Source organism: Balaenoptera ricei, chromosome 20 (genome assembly GCF_028023285.1).
Source record: "Balaenoptera ricei isolate mBalRic1 chromosome 20, mBalRic1.hap2, whole genome shotgun sequence".
NCBI lineage: Eukaryota > Metazoa > Chordata > Mammalia > Artiodactyla > Balaenopteridae > Balaenoptera > Balaenoptera ricei.
In genome coordinates this window covers 31389518-31410367 of record NC_082658.1, presented here as the reverse complement: position 1 = coordinate 31410367, position 20850 = coordinate 31389518, and positions in this window count along the sequence as shown.

Sequence of the window (20850 nt, the reverse complement as noted above, 5' to 3'; positions counted from 1 at the left end):
CTCCTCCCAGTTTCCTGCCTAAGTTGTACAAGGCAAACTCCCTGCTTGAATCCCCGGGTGGGGTACGTACCCTCCAGAGAAAGGTGGATGCTTGGGACCCAGGGCTAGTCTCTATGTCGATGTTCTGTGCATCAGCTTCGCAGCTGTTCTCTCTAAGCGGGTCCCAAAGGCTTTTTGGAAGACTTTCCTTCGAGGGTCAGAAAGAGGAAATGAGCCGACAGGCCCACGGGGATGCCAGTTCTCTCCAGCCACAACGCTAGCAGCCTCAGACACGCGGGTTCTCTTTGGGACATGAAAGAACACTATGCTTGGAAGCTTCTTCCATCCAGTTTGAGAGCCGCACTTCCACTGCCTCCTAGGATTCCAGGTGTTGCCTTGCCGTCACAATTTCCAATTCTTAGGCCTATGACGGCAGAGTGTCTGGCAGTTCTCAGAGAGACCTTAGGAATGCAGGCTTTTTGGCTCCTTCCACTGACAAACCAGCTCCTCCAGATCCTCTGTCGATAGGCATTTCATGTCAGAATATCTCTGGGCGCCCTCATTCCTCCTCCACGAAGTAAGACACAAACGGAATTGCCCGAAAGGGAGGAAGCCCTCTGAGTCCGGCAGAGAGGCAGTCTCTCCCCCTCAGCACTCCCCCATGGCTGAGCCCAGGGCATGGGACCGAGAGAGGGAGAAAGACAGCCGTGACCCCGAGCTTTTCCACAATGTAGTATAGGCCTCACCCTCAAGCTCACGTCAATCGCCTAGAGAAAACAGCAGGCCTCGGTCTGCTTTCCTGTGGCTAGGAAACTTGGCTTTCATTCCTTAGGTGGCACACTGGCTCAGGACTGCCCTGCCCGAAGCACTCACGGGGTGCAGCCCTGTTTGTTGAGATCAGCCCTTCTGGCTCTCTCTCGGATGAAGCAACTGGAAAAGAGCCGTTCGTAATCTTCGGACCGTGGGAGCTCGCCCCAGTCTACACCAGAACAGCACTCTGAGGAGCTGCTGACGTTTGGTAGCAAAATCTCCTCTTCTGAAGAGAAACATTTCGCTGTCAGTGGGTTCCATCAGCCTTGCCATATTTTCTCAGCTGGCTATGATGGAGGGCAGTCAGTGGGCAGACTCACCTGAGGCCCTCCTTCCCAGACTGTGATACAGACAGACCCGCCGCCTGCTTCAGCCCAAAGGGACGGCTTACGGTGAGGCAAAAACCCTGTGTTGGAAAGTTCCTGCCTAACCCTCGCCCAAGCACAAGCAAATCGGTCATCGGTCAAAGACTTTCCCCACAAGTTGAACATGTTTGCTCCCCTCTAGCCTCCGAAGGCCGAGTTTACCTAGCTAGGACTCACACTGCAGGAAGGGTACTCAGGGTGCTGGTGACTGCAAGTTGTTTCACCAGGCAGCCCACATCGGGTACAGCCACTTGGATTTTCCAGGGGCACAGCGCAAAGGGTGTCAGCTAACGCGCCTCCAGCCTGGGAGGGCCCACATACACTCGCTGAATGGGAAACAAGCCCATGCCTTCAGTGTGAAAGGCCGCTATGCCTCTTTACTTCGGCAGCCCAGGGATAGCGTCAGCTCTGAAATGCCTCCAAAGGAGCAGACTCAGAGACCCTTTGAACCGCAGAGCAGGTGCGGCCCAGAACAAGGACTGCTCTTGGGCTGAGAACACCCACTGCCCAGCGCCTCTTTTGGCTACACACGTGTAGTGGGAGGGTGTTGAATTCTGCTGCGTGATAACTTCTCCGGGCCACGTGGTGTGAGCGCAGGTAGAGTGGCCCTCCATCTCCTCCCAGTTTCCTGCCTAAGTTGTACAAGGCAAACTCCCTGCTTGAATCCCCGGGTGGGGTACGTACCCTCCAGAGAAAGGTGGATGCTTGGGACCCAGGGCTAGTCTCTATGTCGATGTTCTGTGCATCAGCTTCGCAGCTGTTCTCTCTAAGCGGGTCCCAAAGGCTTTTTGGAAGACTTTCCTTCGAGGGTCAGAAAGAGGAAATGAGCCGACAGGCCCACGGGGATGCCAGTTCTCTCCAGCCACAACGCTAGCAGCCTCAGACACGCGGGTTCTCTTTGGGACATGAAAGAACACTATGCTTGGAAGCTTCTTCCATCCAGTTTGAGAGCCGCACTTCCACTGCCTCCTAGGATTCCAGGTGTTGCCTTGCCGTCACAATTTCCAATTCTTAGGCCTATGACGGCAGAGTGTCTGGCAGTTCTCAGAGAGACCTTAGGAATGCAGGCTTTTTGGCTCCTTCCACTGACAAACCAGCTCCTCCAGATCCTCTGTCGATAGGCATTTCATGTCAGAATATCTCTGGGCGCCCTCATTCCTCCTCCACGAAGTAAGACACAAACGGAATTGCCCGAAAGGGAGGAAGCCCTCTGAGTCCGGCAGAGAGGCAGTCTCTCCCCCTCAGCACTCCCCCATGGCTGAGCCCAGGGCATGGGACCGAGAGAGGGAGAAAGACAGCCGTGACCCCGAGCTTTTCCACAATGTAGTATAGGCCTCACCCTCAAGCTCACGTCAATCGCCTAGAGAAAACAGCAGGCCTCGGTCTGCTTTCCTGTGGCTAGGAAACTTGGCTTTCATTCCTTAGGTGGCACACTGGCTCAGGACTGCCCTGCCCGAAGCACTCACGGGGTGCAGCCCTGTTTGTTGAGATCAGCCCTTCTGGCTCTCTCTCGGATGAAGCAACTGGAAAAGAGCCGTTCGTAATCTTCGGACCGTGGGAGCTCGCCCCAGTCTACACCAGAACAGCACTCTGAGGAGCTGCTGACGTTTGGTAGCAAAATCTCCTCTTCTGAAGAGAAACATTTCGCTGTCAGTGGGTTCCATCAGCCTTGCCATATTTTCTCAGCTGGCTATGATGGAGGGCAGTCAGTGGGCAGACTCACCTGAGGCCCTCCTTCCCAGACTGTGATACAGACAGACCCGCCGCCTGCTTCAGCCCAAAGGGACGGCTTACGGTGAGGCAAAAACCCTGTGTTGGAAAGTTCCTGCCTAACCCTCGCCCAAGCACAAGCAAATCGGTCATCGGTCAAAGACTTTCCCCACAAGTTGAACATGTTTGCTCCCCTCTAGCCTCCGAAGGCCGAGTTTACCTAGCTAGGACTCACACTGCAGGAAGGGTACTCAGGGTGCTGGTGACTGCAAGTTGTTTCACCAGGCAGCCCACATCGGGTACAGCCACTTGGATTTTCCAGGGGCACAGCGCAAAGGGTGTCAGCTAACGCGCCTCCAGCCTGGGAGGGCCCACATACACTCGCTGAATGGGAAACAAGCCCATGCCTTCAGTGTGAAAGGCCGCTATGCCTCTTTGCTTCGGCAGCCCAGGGATAGCGTCAGCTCTGAAATGCCTCCAAAGGAGCAGACTCAGAGACCCTTTGAACCGCAGAGCAGGTGCGGCCCAGAACAAGGACTGCTCTTGGGCTGAGAACACCCACTGCCCAGCGCCTCTTTTGGCTACACACGTGTAGTGGGAGGGTGTTGAATTCTGCTGCGTGATAACTTCTCCGGGCCACGTGGTGTGAGCGCAGGTAGAGTGGCCCTCCATCTCCTCCCAGTTTCCTGCCTAAGTTGTACAAGGCAAACTCCCTGCTTGAATCCCCGGGTGGGGTACGTACCCTCCAGAGAAAGGTGGATGCTTGGGACCCAGGGCTAGTCTCTATGTCGATGTTCTGTGCATCAGCTTCGCAGCTGTTCTCTCTAAGCGGGTCCCAAAGGCTTTTTGGAAGACTTTCCTTCGAGGGTCAGAAAGAGGAAATGAGCCGACAGGCCCACGGGGATGCCAGTTCTCTCCAGCCACAACGCTAGCAGCCTCAGACACGCGGGTTCTCTTTGGGACATGAAAGAACACTATGCTTGGAAGCTTCTTCCATCCAGTTTGAGAGCCGCACTTCCACTGCCTCCTAGGATTCCAGGTGTTGCCTTGCCGTCACAATTTCCAATTCTTAGGCCTATGACGGCAGAGTGTCTGGCAGTTCTCAGAGAGACCTTAGGAATGCAGGCTTTTTGGCTCCTTCCACTGACAAACCAGCTCCTCCAGATCCTCTGTCGATAGGCATTTCATGTCAGAATATCTCTGGGCGCCCTCATTCCTCCTCCACGAAGTAAGACACAAACGGAATTGCCCGAAAGGGAGGAAGCCCTCTGAGTCCGGCAGAGAGGCAGTCTCTCCCCCTCAGCACTCCCCCATGGCTGAGCCCAGGGCATGGGACCGAGAGAGGGAGAAAGACAGCCGTGACCCCGAGCTTTTCCACAATGTAGTATAGGCCTCACCCTCAAGCTCACGTCAATCGCCTAGAGAAAACAGCAGGCCTCGGTCTGCTTTCCTGTGGCTAGGAAACTTGGCTTTCATTCCTTAGGTGGCACACTGGCTCAGGACTGCCCTGCCCGAAGCACTCACGGGGTGCAGCCCTGTTTGTTGAGATCAGCCCTTCTGGCTCTCTCTCGGATGAAGCAACTGGAAAAGAGCCGTTCGTAATCTTCGGACCGTGGGAGCTCGCCCCAGTCTACACCAGAACAGCACTCTGAGGAGCTGCTGACGTTTGGTAGCAAAATCTCCTCTTCTGAAGAGAAACATTTCGCTGTCAGTGGGTTCCATCAGCCTTGCCATATTTTCTCAGCTGGCTATGATGGAGGGCAGTCAGTGGGCAGACTCACCTGAGGCCCTCCTTCCCAGACTGTGATACAGACAGACCCGCCGCCTGCTTCAGCCCAAAGGGACGGCTTACGGTGAGGCAAAAACCCTGTGTTGGAAAGTTCCTGCCTAACCCTCGCCCAAGCACAAGCAAATCGGTCATCGGTCAAAGACTTTCCCCACAAGTTGAACATGTTTGCTCCCCTCTAGCCTCCGAAGGCCGAGTTTACCTAGCTAGGACTCACACTGCAGGAAGGGTACTCAGGGTGCTGGTGACTGCAAGTTGTTTCACCAGGCAGCCCACATCGGGTACAGCCACTTGGATTTTCCAGGGGCACAGCGCAAAGGGTGTCAGCTAACGCGCCTCCAGCCTGGGAGGGGCCACATACACTCGCTGAATGGGAAACAAGCCCATGCCTTCAGTGTGAAAGGCCGCTATGCCTCTTTGCTTCGGCAGCCCAGGGATAGCGTCAGCTCTGAAATGCCTCCAAAGGAGCAGACTCAGAGACCCTTTGAACCGCAGAGCAGGTGCGGCCCAGAACAAGGACTGCTCTTGGGCTGAGAACACCCACTGCCCAGCGCCTCTTTTGGCTACACACGTGTAGTGGGAGGGTGTTGAATTCTGCTGCGTGATAACTTCTCCGGGCCACGTGGTGTGAGCGCAGGTAGAGTGGCCCTCCATCTCCTCCCAGTTTCCTGCCTAAGTTGTACAAGGCAAACTCCCTGCTTGAATCCCCGGGTGGGGTACGTACCCTCCAGAGAAAGGTGGATGCTTGGGACCCAGGGCTAGTCTCTATGTCGATGTTCTGTGCATCAGCTTCGCAGCTGTTCTCTCTAAGCGGGTCCCAAAGGCTTTTTGGAAGACTTTCCTTCGAGGGTCAGAAAGAGGAAATGAGCCGACAGGCCCACGGGGATGCCAGTTCTCTCCAGCCACAACGCTAGCAGCCTCAGACACGCGGGTTCTCTTTGGGACATGAAAGAACACTATGCTTGGAAGCTTCTTCCATCCAGTTTGAGAGCCGCACTTCCACTGCCTCCTAGGATTCCAGGTGTTGCCTTGCCGTCACAATTTCCAATTCTTAGGCCTATGACGGCAGAGTGTCTGGCAGTTCTCAGAGAGACCTTAGGAATGCAGGCTTTTTGGCTCCTTCCACTGACAAACCAGCTCCTCCAGATCCTCTGTCGATAGGCATTTCATGTCAGAATATCTCTGGGCGCCCTCATTCCTCCTCCACGAAGTAAGACACAAACGGAATTGCCCGAAAGGGAGGAAGCCCTCTGAGTCCGGCAGAGAGGCAGTCTCTCCCCCTCAGCATTCCCCCATGGCTGAGCCCAGGGCATGGGACCGAGAGAGGGAGAAAGACAGCCGTGACCCCGAGCTTTTCCACAATGTAGTATAGGCCTCACCCTCAAGCTCACGTCAATCGCCTAGAGAAAACAGCAGGCCTCGGTCTGCTTTCCTGTGGCTAGGAAACTTGGCTTTCATTCCTTAGGTGGCACACTGGCTCAGGACTGCCCTGCCCGAAGCACTCACGGGGTGCAGCCCTGTTTGTTGAGATCAGCCCTTCTGGCTCTCTCTCGGATGAAGCAACTGGAAAAGAGCCGTTCGTAATCTTCGGACCGTGGGAGCTCGCCCCAGTCTACACCAGAACAGCACTCTGAGGAGCTGCTGACGTTTGGTAGCAAAATCTCCTCTTCTGAAGAGAAACATTTCGCTGTCAGTGGGTTCCATCAGCCTTGCCATATTTTCTCAGCTGGCTATGATGGAGGGCAGTCAGTGGGCAGACTCACCTGAGGCCCTCCTTCCCAGACTGTGATACAGACAGACCCGCCGCCTGCTTCAGCCCAAAGGGACGGCTTACGGTGAGGCAAAAACCCTGTGTTGGAAAGTTCCTGCCTAACCCTCGCCCAAGCACAAGCAAATCGGTCATCGGTCAAAGACTTTCCCCACAAGTTGAACATGTTTGCTCCCCTCTAGCCTCCGAAGGCCGAGTTTACCTAGCTAGGACTCACACTGCAGGAAGGGTACTCAGGGTGCTGGTGACTGCAAGTTGTTTCACCAGGCAGCCCACATCGGGTACAGCCACTTGGATTTTCCAGGGGCACAGCGCAAAGGGTGTCAGCTAACGCGCCTCCAGCCTGGGAGGGGCCACATACACTCGCTGAATGGGAAACAAGCCCATGCCTTCAGTGTGAAAGGCCGCTATGCCTCTTTGCTTCGGCAGCCCAGGGATAGCGTCAGCTCTGAAATGCCTCCAAAGGAGCAGACTCAGAGACCCTTTGAACCGCAGAGCAGGTGCGGCCCAGAACAAGGACTGCTCTTGGGCTGAGAACACCCACTGCCCAGCGCCTCTTTTGGCTACACACGTGTAGTGGGAGGGTGTTGAATTCTGCTGCGTGATAACTTCTCCGGGCCACGTGGTGTGAGCGCAGGTAGAGTGGCCCTCCATCTCCTCCCAGTTTCCTGCCTAAGTTGTACAAGGCAAACTCCCTGCTTGAATCCCCGGGTGGGGTACGTACCCTCCAGAGAAAGGTGGATGCTTGGGACCCAGGGCTAGTCTCTATGTCGATGTTCTGTGCATCAGCTTCGCAGCTGTTCTCTCTAAGCGGGTCCCAAAGGCTTTTTGGAAGACTTTCCTTCGAGGGTCAGAAAGAGGAAATGAGCCGACAGGCCCACGGGGATGCCAGTTCTCTCCAGCCACAACGCTAGCAGCCTCAGACACGCGGGTTCTCTTTGGGACATGAAAGAACACTATGCTTGGAAGCTTCTTCCATCCAGTTTGAGAGCCGCACTTCCACTGCCTCCTAGGATTCCAGGTGTTGCCTTGCCGTCACAATTTCCAATTCTTAGGCCTATGACGGCAGAGTGTCTGGCAGTTCTCAGAGAGACCTTAGGAATGCAGGCTTTTTGGCTCCTTCCACTGACAAACCAGCTCCTCCAGATCCTCTGTCGATAGGCATTTCATGTCAGAATATCTCTGGGCGCCCTCATTCCTCCTCCACGAAGTAAGACACAAACGGAATTGCCCGAAAGGGAGGAAGCCCTCTGAGTCCGGCAGAGAGGCAGTCTCTCCCCCTCAGCACTCCCCCATGGCTGAGCCCAGGGCATGGGACCGAGAGAGGGAGAAAGACAGCCGTGACCCCGAGCTTTTCCACAATGTAGTATAGGCCTCACCCTCAAGCTCACGTCAATCGCCTAGAGAAAACAGCAGGCCTCGGTCTGCTTTCCTGTGGCTAGGAAACTTGGCTTTCATTCCTTAGGTGGCACACTGGCTCAGGACTGCCCTGCCCGAAGCACTCACGGGGTGCAGCCCTGTTTGTTGAGATCAGCCCTTCTGGCTCTCTCTCGGATGAAGCAACTGGAAAAGAGCCGTTCGTAATCTTCGGACCGTGGGAGCTCGCCCCAGTCTACACCAGAACAGCACTCTGAGGAGCTGCTGACGTTTGGTAGCAAAATCTCCTCTTCTGAAGAGAAACATTTCGCTGTCAGTGGGTTCCATCAGCCTTGCCATATTTTCTCAGCTGGCTATGATGGAGGGCAGTCAGTGGGCAGACTCACCTGAGGCCCTCCTTCCCAGACTGTGATACAGACAGACCCGCCGCCTGCTTCAGCCCAAAGGGACGGCTTACGGTGAGGCAAAAACCCTGTGTTGGAAAGTTCCTGCCTAACCCTCGCCCAAGCACAAGCAAATCGGTCATCGGTCAAAGACTTTCCCCACAAGTTGAACATGTTTGCTCCCCTCTAGCCTCCGAAGGCCGAGTTTACCTAGCTAGGACTCACACTGCAGGAAGGGTACTCAGGGTGCTGGTGACTGCAAGTTGTTTCACCAGGCAGCCCACATCGGGTACAGCCACTTGGATTTTCCAGGGGCACAGCGCAAAGGGTGTCAGCTAACGCGCCTCCAGCCTGGGAGGGGCCACATACACTCGCTGAATGGGAAACAAGCCCATGCCTTCAGTGTGAAAGGCCGCTATGCCTCTTTGCTTCGGCAGCCCAGGGATAGCGTCAGCTCTGAAATGCCTCCAAAGGAGCAGACTCAGAGACCCTTTGAACCGCAGAGCAGGTGCGGCCCAGAACAAGGACTGCTCTTGGGCTGAGAACACCCACTGCCCAGCGCCTCTTTTGGCTACACACGTGTAGTGGGAGGGTGTTGAATTCTGCTGCGTGATAACTTCTCCGGGCCACGTGGTGTGAGCGCAGGTAGAGTGGCCCTCCATCTCCTCCCAGTTTCCTGCCTAAGTTGTACAAGGCAAACTCCCTGCTTGAATCCCCGGGTGGGGTACGTACCCTCCAGAGAAAGGTGGATGCTTGGGACCCAGGGCTAGTCTCTATGTCGATGTTCTGTGCATCAGCTTCGCAGCTGTTCTCTCTAAGCGGGTCCCAAAGGCTTTTTGGAAGACTTTCCTTCGAGGGTCAGAAAGAGGAAATGAGCCGACAGGCCCACGGGGATGCCAGTTCTCTCCAGCCACAACGCTAGCAGCCTCAGACACGCGGGTTCTCTTTGGGACATGAAAGAACACTATGCTTGGAAGCTTCTTCCATCCAGTTTGAGAGCCGCACTTCCACTGCCTCCTAGGATTCCAGGTGTTGCCTTGCCGTCACAATTTCCAATTCTTAGGCCTATGACGGCAGAGTGTCTGGCAGTTCTCAGAGAGACCTTAGGAATGCAGGCTTTTTGGCTCCTTCCACTGACAAACCAGCTCCTCCAGATCCTCTGTCGATAGGCATTTCATGTCAGAATATCTCTGGGCGCCCTCATTCCTCCTCCACGAAGTAAGACACAAACGGAATTGCCCGAAAGGGAGGAAGCCCTCTGAGTCCGGCAGAGAGGCAGTCTCTCCCCCTCAGCACTCCCCCATGGCTGAGCCCAGGGCATGGGACCGAGAGAGGGAGAAAGACAGCCGTGACCCCGAGCTTTTCCACAATGTAGTATAGGCCTCACCCTCAAGCTCACGTCAATCGCCTAGAGAAAACAGCAGGCCTCGGTCTGCTTTCCTGTGGCTAGGAAACTTGGCTTTCATTCCTTAGGTGGCACACTGGCTCAGGACTGCCCTGCCCGAAGCACTCACGGGGTGCAGCCCTGTTTGTTGAGATCAGCCCTTCTGGCTCTCTCTCGGATGAAGCAACTGGAAAAGAGCCGTTCGTAATCTTCGGACCGTGGGAGCTCGCCCCAGTCTACACCAGAACAGCACTCTGAGGAGCTGCTGACGTTTGGTAGCAAAATCTCCTCTTCTGAAGAGAAACATTTCGCTGTCAGTGGGTTCCATCAGCCTTGCCATATTTTCTCAGCTGGCTATGATGGAGGGCAGTCAGTGGGCAGACTCACCTGAGGCCCTCCTTCCCAGACTGTGATACAGACAGACCCGCCGCCTGCTTCAGCCCAAAGGGACGGCTTACGGTGAGGCAAAAACCCTGTGTTGGAAAGTTCCTGCCTAACCCTCGCCCAAGCACAAGCAAATCGGTCATCGGTCAAAGACTTTCCCCACAAGTTGAACATGTTTGCTCCCCTCTAGCCTCCGAAGGCCGAGTTTACCTAGCTAGGACTCACACTGCAGGAAGGGTACTCAGGGTGCTGGTGACTGCAAGTTGTTTCACCAGGCAGCCCACATCGGGTACAGCCACTTGGATTTTCCAGGGGCACAGCGCAAAGGGTGTCAGCTAACGCGCCTCCAGCCTGGGAGGGCCCACATACACTCGCTGAATGGGAAACAAGCCCATGCCTTCAGTGTGAAAGGCCGCTATGCCTCTTTGCTTCGGCAGCCCAGGGATAGCGTCAGCTCTGAAATGCCTCCAAAGGAGCAGACTCAGAGACCCTTTGAACCGCAGAGCAGGTGCGGCCCAGAACAAGGACTGCTCTTGGGCTGAGAACACCCACTGCCCAGCGCCTCTTTTGGCTACACACGTGTAGTGGGAGGGTGTTGAATTCTGCTGCGTGATAACTTCTCCGGGCCACGTGGTGTGAGCGCAGGTAGAGTGGCCCTCCATCTCCTCCCAGTTTCCTGCCTAAGTTGTACAAGGCAAACTCCCTGCTTGAATCCCCGGGTGGGGTACGTACCCTCCAGAGAAAGGTGGATGCTTGGGACCCAGGGCTAGTCTCTATGTCGATGTTCTGTGCATCAGCTTCGCAGCTGTTCTCTCTAAGCGGGTCCCAAAGGCTTTTTGGAAGACTTTCCTTCGAGGGTCAGAAAGAGGAAATGAGCCGACAGGCCCACGGGGATGCCAGTTCTCTCCAGCCACAACGCTAGCAGCCTCAGACACGCGGGTTCTCTTTGGGACATGAAAGAACACTATGCTTGGAAGCTTCTTCCATCCAGTTTGAGAGCCGCACTTCCACTGCCTCCTAGGATTCCAGGTGTTGCCTTGCCGTCACAATTTCCAATTCTTAGGCCTATGACGGCAGAGTGTCTGGCAGTTCTCAGAGAGACCTTAGGAATGCAGGCTTTTTGGCTCCTTCCACTGACAAACCAGCTCCTCCAGATCCTCTGTCGATAGGCATTTCATGTCAGAATATCTCTGGGCGCCCTCATTCCTCCTCCACGAAGTAAGACACAAACGGAATTGCCCGAAAGGGAGGAAGCCCTCTGAGTCCGGCAGAGAGGCAGTCTCTCCCCCTCAGCACTCCCCCATGGCTGAGCCCAGGGCATGGGACCGAGAGAGGGAGAAAGACAGCCGTGACCCCGAGCTTTTCCACAATGTAGTATAGGCCTCACCCTCAAGCTCACGTCAATCGCCTAGAGAAAACAGCAGGCCTCGGTCTGCTTTCCTGTGGCTAGGAAACTTGGCTTTCATTCCTTAGGTGGCACACTGGCTCAGGACTGCCCTGCCCGAAGCACTCACGGGGTGCAGCCCTGTTTGTTGAGATCAGCCCTTCTGGCTCTCTCTCGGATGAAGCAACTGGAAAAGAGCCGTTCGTAATCTTCGGACCGTGGGAGCTCGCCCCAGTCTACACCAGAACAGCACTCTGAGGAGCTGCTGACGTTTGGTAGCAAAATCTCCTCTTCTGAAGAGAAACATTTCGCTGTCAGTGGGTTCCATCAGCCTTGCCATATTTTCTCAGCTGGCTATGATGGAGGGCAGTCAGTGGGCAGACTCACCTGAGGCCCTCCTTCCCAGACTGTGATACAGACAGACCCGCCGCCTGCTTCAGCCCAAAGGGACGGCTTACGGTGAGGCAAAAACCCTGTGTTGGAAAGTTCCTGCCTAACCCTCGCCCAAGCACAAGCAAATCGGTCATCGGTCAAAGACTTTCCCCACAAGTTGAACATGTTTGCTCCCCTCTAGCCTCCGAAGGCCGAGTTTACCTAGCTAGGACTCACACTGCAGGAAGGGTACTCAGGGTGCTGGTGACTGCAAGTTGTTTCACCAGGCAGCCCACATCGGGTACAGCCACTTGGATTTTCCAGGGGCACAGCGCAAAGGGTGTCAGCTAACGCGCCTCCAGCCTGGGAGGGGCCACATACACTCGCTGAATGGGAAACAAGCCCATGCCTTCAGTGTGAAAGGCCGCTATGCCTCTTTGCTTCGGCAGCCCAGGGATAGCGTCAGCTCTGAAATGCCTCCAAAGGAGCAGACTCAGAGACCCTTTGAACCGCAGAGCAGGTGCGGCCCAGAACAAGGACTGCTCTTGGGCTGAGAACACCCACTGCCCAGCGCCTCTTTTGGCTACACACGTGTAGTGCGAGGGTGTTGAATTCTGCTGCGTGATAACTTCTCCGGGCCACGTGGTGTGAGCGCAGGTAGAGTGGCCCTCCATCTCCTCCCAGTTTCCTGCCTAAGTTGTACAAGGCAAACTCCCTGCTTGAATCCCCGGGTGGGGTACGTACCCTCCAGAGAAAGGTGGATGCTTGGGACCCAGGGCTAGTCTCTATGTCGATGTTCTGTGCATCAGCTTCGCAGCTGTTCTCTCTAAGCGGGTCCCAAAGGCTTTTTGGAAGACTTTCCTTCGAGGGTCAGAAAGAGGAAATGAGCCGACAGGCCCACGGGGATGCCAGTTCTCTCCAGCCACAACGCTAGCAGCCTCAGACACGCGGGTTCTCTTTGGGACATGAAAGAACACTATGCTTGGAAGCTTCTTCCATCCAGTTTGAGAGCCGCACTTCCACTGCCTCCTAGGATTCCAGGTGTTGCCTTGCCGTCACAATTTCCAATTCTTAGGCCTATGACGGCAGAGTGTCTGGCAGTTCTCAGAGAGACCTTAGGAATGCAGGCTTTTTGGCTCCTTCCACTGACAAACCAGCTCCTCCAGATCCTCTGTCGATAGGCATTTCATGTCAGAATATCTCTGGGCGCCCTCATTCCTCCTCCACGAAGTAAGACACAAACGGAATTGCCCGAAAGGGAGGAAGCCCTCTGAGTCCGGCAGAGAGGCAGTCTCTCCCCCTCAGCACTCCCCCATGGCTGAGCCCAGGGCATGGGACCGAGAGAGGGAGAAAGACAGCCGTGACCCCGAGCTTTTCCACAATGTAGTATAGGCCTCACCCTCAAGCTCACGTCAATCGCCTAGAGAAAACAGCAGGCCTCGGTCTGCTTTCCTGTGGCTAGGAAACTTGGCTTTCATTCCTTAGGTGGCACACTGGCTCAGGACTGCCCTGCCCGAAGCACTCACGGGGTGCAGCCCTGTTTGTTGAGATCAGCCCTTCTGGCTCTCTCTCGGATGAAGCAACTGGAAAAGAGCCGTTCGTAATCTTCGGACCGTGGGAGCTCGCCCCAGTCTACACCAGAACAGCACTCTGAGGAGCTGCTGACGTTTGGTAGCAAAATCTCCTCTTCTGAAGAGAAACATTTCGCTGTCAGTGGGTTCCATCAGCCTTGCCATATTTTCTCAGCTGGCTATGATGGAGGGCAGTCAGTGGGCAGACTCACCTGAGGCCCTCCTTCCCAGACTGTGATACAGACAGACCCGCCGCCTGCTTCAGCCCAAAGGGACGGCTTACGGTGAGGCAAAAACCCTGTGTTGGAAAGTTCCTGCCTAACCCTCGCCCAAGCACAAGCAAATCGGTCATCGGTCAAAGACTTTCCCCACAAGTTGAACATGTTTGCTCCCCTCTAGCCTCCGAAGGCCGAGTTTACCTAGCTAGGACTCACACTGCAGGAAGGGTACTCAGGGTGCTGGTGACTGCAAGTTGTTTCACCAGGCAGCCCACATCGGGTACAGCCACTTGGATTTTCCAGGGGCACAGCGCAAAGGGTGTCAGCTAACGCGCCTCCAGCCTGGGAGGGCCCACATACACTCGCTGAATGGGAAACAAGCCCATGCCTTCAGTGTGAAAGGCCGCTATGCCTCTTTGCTTCGGCAGCCCAGGGATAGCGTCAGCTCTGAAATGCCTCCAAAGGAGCAGACTCAGAGACCCTTTGAACCGCAGAGCAGGTGCGGCCCAGAACAAGGACTGCTCTTGGGCTGAGAACACCCACTGCCCAGCGCCTCTTTTGGCTACACACGTGTAGTGGGAGGGTGTTGAATTCTGCTGCGTGATAACTTCTCCGGGCCACGTGGTGTGAGCGCAGGTAGAGTGGCCCTCCATCTCCTCCCAGTTTCCTGCCTAAGTTGTACAAGGCAAACTCCCTGCTTGAATCCCCGGGTGGGGTACGTACCCTCCAGAGAAAGGTGGATGCTTGGGACCCAGGGCTAGTCTCTATGTCGATGTTCTGTGCATCAGCTTCGCAGCTGTTCTCTCTAAGCGGGTCCCAAAGGCTTTTTGGAAGACTTTCCTTCGAGGGTCAGAAAGAGGAAATGAGCCGACAGGCCCACGGGGATGCCAGTTCTCTCCAGCCACAACGCTAGCAGCCTCAGACACGCGGGTTCTCTTTGGGACATGAAAGAACACTATGCTTGGAAGCTTCTTCCATCCAGTTTGAGAGCCGCGCTTCCACTGCCTCCTAGGATTCCAGGTGTTGCCTTGCCGTCACAATTTCCAATTCTTAGGCCTATGACGGCAGAGTGTCTGGCAGTTCTCAGAGAGACCTTAGGAATGCAGGCTTTTTGGCTCCTTCCACTGACAAACCAGCTCCTCCAGATCCTCTGTCGATAGGCATTTCATGTCAGAATATCTCTGGGCGCCCTCATTCCTCCTCCACGAAGTAAGACACAAACGGAATTGCCCGAAAGGGAGGAAGCCCTCTGAGTCCGGCAGAGAGGCAGTCTCTCCCCCTCAGCACTCCCCCATGGCTGAGCCCAGGGCATGGGACCGAGAGAGGGAGAAAGACAGCCGTGACCCCGAGCTTTTCCACAATGTAGTATAGGCCTCACCCTCAAGCTCACGTCAATCGCCTAGAGAAAACAGCAGGCCTCGGTCTGCTTTCCTGTGGCTAGGAAACTTGGCTTTCATTCCTTAGGTGGCACACTGGCTCAGGACTGCCCTGCCCGAAGCACTCACGGGGTGCAGCCCTGTTTGTTGAGATCAGCCCTTCTGGCTCTCTCTCGGATGAAGCAACTGGAAAAGAGCCGTTCGTAATCTTCGGACCGTGGGAGCTCGCCCCAGTCTACACCAGAACAGCACTCTGAGGAGCTGCTGACGTTTGGTAGCAAAATCTCCTCTTCTGAAGAGAAACATTTCGCTGTCAGTGGGTTCCATCAGCCTTGCCATATTTTCTCAGCTGGCTATGATGGAGGGCAGTCAGTGGGCAGACTCACCTGAGGCCCTCCTTCCCAGACTGTGATACAGACAGACCCGCCGCCTGCTTCAGCCCAAAGGGACGGCTTACGGTGAGGCAAAAACCCTGTGTTGGAAAGTTCCTGCCTAACCCTCGCCCAAGCACAAGCAAATCGGTCATCGGTCAAAGACTTTCCCCACAAGTTGAACATGTTTGCTCCCCTCTAGCCTCCGAAGGCCGAGTTTACCTAGCTAGGACTCACACTGCAGGAAGGGTACTCAGGGTGCTGGTGACTGCAAGTTGTTTCACCAGGCAGCCCACATCGGGTACAGCCACTTGGATTTTCCAGGGGCACAGCGCAAAGGGTGTCAGCTAACGCGCCTCCAGCCTGGGAGGGGCCACATACACTCGCTGAATGGGAAACAAGCCCATGCCTTCAGTGTGAAAGGCCGCTATGCCTCTTTGCTTCGGCAGCCCAGGGATAGCGTCAGCTCTGAAATGCCTCCAAAGGAGCAGACTCAGAGACCCTTTGAACCGCAGAGCAGGTGCGGCCCAGAACAAGGACTGCTCTTGGGCTGAGAACACCCACTGCCCAGCGCCTCTTTTGGCTACACACGTGTAGTGCGAGGGTGTTGAATTCTGCTGCGTGATAACTTCTCCGGGCCACGTGGTGTGAGCGCAGGTAGAGTGGCCCTCCATCTCCTCCCAGTTTCCTGCCTAAGTTGTACAAGGCAAACTCCCTGCTTGAATCCCCGGGTGGGGTACGTACCCTCCAGAGAAAGGTGGATGCTTGGGACCCAGGGCTAGTCTCTATGTCGATGTTCTGTGCATCAGCTTCGCAGCTGTTCTCTCTAAGCGGGTCCCAAAGGCTTTTTGGAAGACTTTCCTTCGAGGGTCAGAAAGAGGAAATGAGCCGACAGGCCCACGGGGATGCCAGTTCTCTCCAGCCACAACGCTAGCAGCCTCAGACACGCGGGTTCTCTTTGGGACATGAAAGAACACTATGCTTGGAAGCTTCTTCCATCCAGTTTGAGAGCCGCACTTCCACTGCCTCCTAGGATTCCAGGTGTTGCCTTGCCGTCACAATTTCCAATTCTTAGGCCTATGACGGCAGAGTGTCTGGCAGTTCTCAGAGAGACCTTAGGAATGCAGGCTTTTTGGCTCCTTCCACTGACAAACCAGCTCCTCCAGATCCTCTGTCGATAGGCATTTCATGTCAGAATATCTCTGGGCGCCCTCATTCCTCCTCCACGAAGTAAGACACAAACGGAATTGCCCGAAAGGGAGGAAGCCCTCTGAGTCCGGCAGAGAGGCAGTCTCTCCCCCTCAGCACTCCCCCATGGCTGAGCCCAGGGCATGGGACCGAGAGAGGGAGAAAGACAGCCGTGACCCCGAGCTTTTCCACAATGTAGTATAGGCCTCACCCTCAAGCTCACGTCAATCGCCTAGAGAAAACAGCAGGCCTCGGTCTGCTTTCCTGTGGCTAGGAAACTTGGCTTTCATTCCTTAGGTGGCACACTGGCTCAGGACTGCCCTGCCCGAAGCACTCACGGGGTGCAGCCCTGTTTGTTGAGATCAGCCCTTCTGGCTCTCTCTCGGATGAAGCAACTGGAAAAGAGCCGTTCGTAATCTTCGGACCGTGGGAGCTCGCCCCAGTCTACACCAGAACAGCACTCTGAGGAGCTGCTGACGTTTGGTAGCAAAATCTCCTCTTCTGAAGAGAAACATTTCGCTGTCAGTGGGTTCCATCAGCCTTGCCATATTTTCTCAGCTGGCTATGATGGAGGGCAGTCAGTGGGCAGACTCACCTGAGGCCCTCCTTCCCAGACTGTGATACAGACAGACCCGCCGCCTGCTTCAGCCCAAAGGGACGGCTTACGGTGAGGCAAAAACCCTGTGTTGGAAAGTTCCTGCCTAACCCTCGCCCAAGCACAAGCAAATCGGTCATCGGTCAAAGACTTTCCCCACAAGTTGAACATGTTTGCTCCCCTCTAGCCTCCGAAGGCCGAGTTTACCTAGCTAGGACTCACACTGCAGGAAGGGTACTCAGGGTGCTGGTGACTGCAAGTTGTTTCACCAGGCAGCCCACATCGGGTACAGCCACTTGGATTTTCCAGGGGCACAGCGCAAAGGGTGTCAGCTAACGCGCCTCCAGCCTGGGAGGGGCCACATACACTCGCTGAATGGGAAACAAGCCCATGCCTTCAGTGTGAAAGGCCGCTATGCCTCTTTGCTTCGGCAGCCCAGGGATAGCGTCAGCTCTGAAATGCCTCCAAAGGAGCAGACTCAGAGACCCTTTGAACCGCAGAGCAGGTGCGGCCCAGAACAAGGACTGCTCTTGGGCTGAGAACACCCACTGCCCAGCGCCTCTTTTGGCTACACACGTGTAGTGCGAGGGTGTTGAATTCTGCTGCGTGATAACTTCTCCGGGCCACGTGGTGTGAGCGCAGGTAGAGTGGCCCTCCATCTCCTCCCAGTTTCCTGCCTAAGTTGTACAAGGCAAACTCCCTGCTTGAATCCCCGGGTGGGGTACGTACCCTCCAGAGAAAGGTGGATGCTTGGGACCCAGGGCTAGTCTCTATGTCGATGTTCTGTGCATCAGCTTCGCAGCTGTTCTCTCTAAGCGGGTCCCAAAGGCTTTTTGGAAGACTTTCCTTCGAGGGTCAGAAAGAGGAAATGAGCCGACAGGCCCACGGGGATGCCAGTTCTCTCCAGCCACAACGCTAGCAGCCTCAGACACGCGGGTTCTCTTTGGGACATGAAAGAACACTATGCTTGGAAGCTTCTTCCATCCAGTTTGAGAGCCGCACTTCCACTGCCTCCTAGGATTCCAGGTGTTGCCTTGCCGTCACAATTTCCAATTCTTAGGCCTATGACGGCAGAGTGTCTGGCAGTTCTCAGAGAGACCTTAGGAATGCAGGCTTTTTGGCTCCTTCCACTGACAAACCAGCTCCTCCAGATCCTCTGTCGATAGGCATTTCATGTCAGAATATCTCTGGGCGCCCTCATTCCTCCTCCACGAAGTAAGACACAAACGGAATTGCCCGAAAGGGAGGAAGCCCTCTGAGTCCGGCAGAGAGGCAGTCTCTCCCCCTCAGCATTCCCCCATGGCTGAGCCCAGGGCATGGGACCGAGAGAGGGAGAAAGACAGCCGTGACCCCGAGCTTTTCCACAATGTAGTATAGGCCTCACCCTCAAGCTCACGTCAATCGCCTAGAGAAAACAGCAGGCCTCGGTCTGCTTTCCTGTGGCTAGGAAACTTGGCTTTCATTCCTTAGGTGGCACACTGGCTCAGGACTGCCCTGCCCGAAGCACTCACGGGGTGCAGCCCTGTTTGTTGAGATCAGCCCTTCTGGCTCTCTCTCGGATGAAGCAACTGGAAAAGAGCCGTTCGTAATCTTCGGACCGTGGGAGCTCGCCCCAGTCTACACCAGAACAGCACTCTGAGGAGCTGCTGACGTTTGGTAGCAAAATCTCCTCTTCTGAAGAGAAACATTTCGCTGTCAGTGGGTTCCATCAGCCTTGCCATATTTTCTCAGCTGGCTATGATGGAGGGCAGTCAGTGGGCAGACTCACCTGAGGCCCTCCTTCCCAGACTGTGATACAGACAGACCCGCCGCCTGCTTCAGCCCAAAGGGACGGCTTACGGTGAGGCAAAAACCCTGTGTTGGAAAGTTCCTGCCTAACCCTCGCCCAAGCACAAGCAAATCGGTCATCGGTCAAAGACTTTCCCCACAAGTTGAACATGTTTGCTCCCCTCTAGCCTCCGAAGGCCGAGTTTACCTAGCTAGGACTCACACTGCAGGAAGGGTACTCAGGGTGCTGGTGACTGCAAGTTGTTTCACCAGGCAGCCCACATCGGGTACAGCCACTTGGATTTTCCAGGGGCACAGCGCAAAGGGTGTCAGCTAACGCGCCTCCAGCCTGGGAGGGCCCACATACACTCGCTGAATGGGAAACAAGCCCATGCCTTCAGTGTGAAAGGCCGCTATGCCTCTTTGCTTCGGCAGCCCAGGGATAGCGTCAGCTCTGAAATGCCTCCAAAGGAGCAGACTCAGAGACCCTTTGAACCGCAGAGCAGGTGCGGCCCAGAACAAGGACTGCTCTTGGGCTGAGAACACCCACTGCCCAGCGCCTCTTTTGGCTACACACGTGTAGTGCGAGGGTGTTGAATTCTGCTGCGTGATAACTTCTCCGGGCCACGTGGTGTGAGCGCAGGTAGAGTGGCCCTCCATCTCCTCCCAGTTTCCTGCCTAAGTTGTACAAGGCAAACTCCCTGCTTGAATCCCCGGGTGGGGTACGTACCCTCCAGAGAAAGGTGGATGCTTGGGACCCAGGGCTAGTCTCTATGTCGATGTTCTGTGCATCAGCTCCGCAGCTGTTCTCTCTAAGCGGGTCCCAAAGGCTTTTTGGAAGACTTTCCTTCGAGGGTCAGAAAGAGGAAATGAGCCGACAGGCCCACGGGGATGCCAGTTCTCTCCAGCCACAACGCTAGCAGCCTCAGACACGCGGGTTCTCTTTGGGACATGAAAGAACACTATGCTTGGAAGCTTCTTCCATCCAGTTTGAGAGCCGCACTTCCACTGCCTCCTAGGATTCCAGGTGTTGCCTTGCCGTCACAATTTCCAATTCTTAGGCCTATGACGGCAGAGTGTCTGGCAGTTCTCAGAGAGACCTTAGGAATGCAGGCTTTTTGGCTCCTTCCACTGACAAACCAGCTCCTCCAGATCCTCTGTCGATAGGCATTTCATGTCAGAATATCTCTGGGCGCCCTCATTCCTCCTCCACGAAGTAAGACACAAACGGAATTGCCCGAAAGGGAGGAAGCCCTCTGAGTCCGGCAGAGAGGCAGTCTCTCCCCCTCAGCACTCCCCCATGGCTGAGCCCAGGGCATGGGACCGAGAGAGGGAGAAAGACAGCCGTGACCCCGAGCTTTTCCACAATGTAGTATAGGCCTCACCCTCAAGCTCACGTCAATCGCCTAGAGAAAACAGCAGGCCTCGGTCTGCTTTCCTGTGGCTAGGAAACTTGGCTTTCATTCCTTAGGTGGCACACTGGCTCAGGACTGCCCTGCCCGAAGCACTCACGGGGTGCAGCCCTGTTTGTTGAGATCAGCCCTTCTGGCTCTCTCTCGGATGAAGCAACTGGAAAAGAGCCGTTCGTAATCTTCGGACCGTGGGAGCTCGCCCCAGTCTACACCAGAACAGCACTCTGAGGAGCTGCTGACGTTTGGTAGCAAAATCTCCTCTTCTGAAGAGAAACATTTCGCTGTCAGTGGGTTCCATCAGCCTTGCCATATTTTCTCAGCTGGCTATGATGGAGGGCAGTCAGTGGGCAGACTCACCTGAGGCCCTCCTTCCCAGACTGTGATACAGACAGACCCGCCGCCTGCTTCAGCCCAAAGGGACGGCTTACGGTGAGGCAAAAACCCTGTGTTGGAAAGTTCCTGCCTAACCCTCGCCCAAGCACAAGCAAATCGGTCATCGGTCAAAGACTTTCCCCACAAGTTGAACATGTTTGCTCCCCTCTAGCCTCCGAAGGCCGAGTTTACCTAGCTAGGACTCACACTGCAGGAAGGGTACTCAGGGTGCTGGTGACTGCAAGTTGTTTCACCAGGCAGCCCACATCGGGTACAGC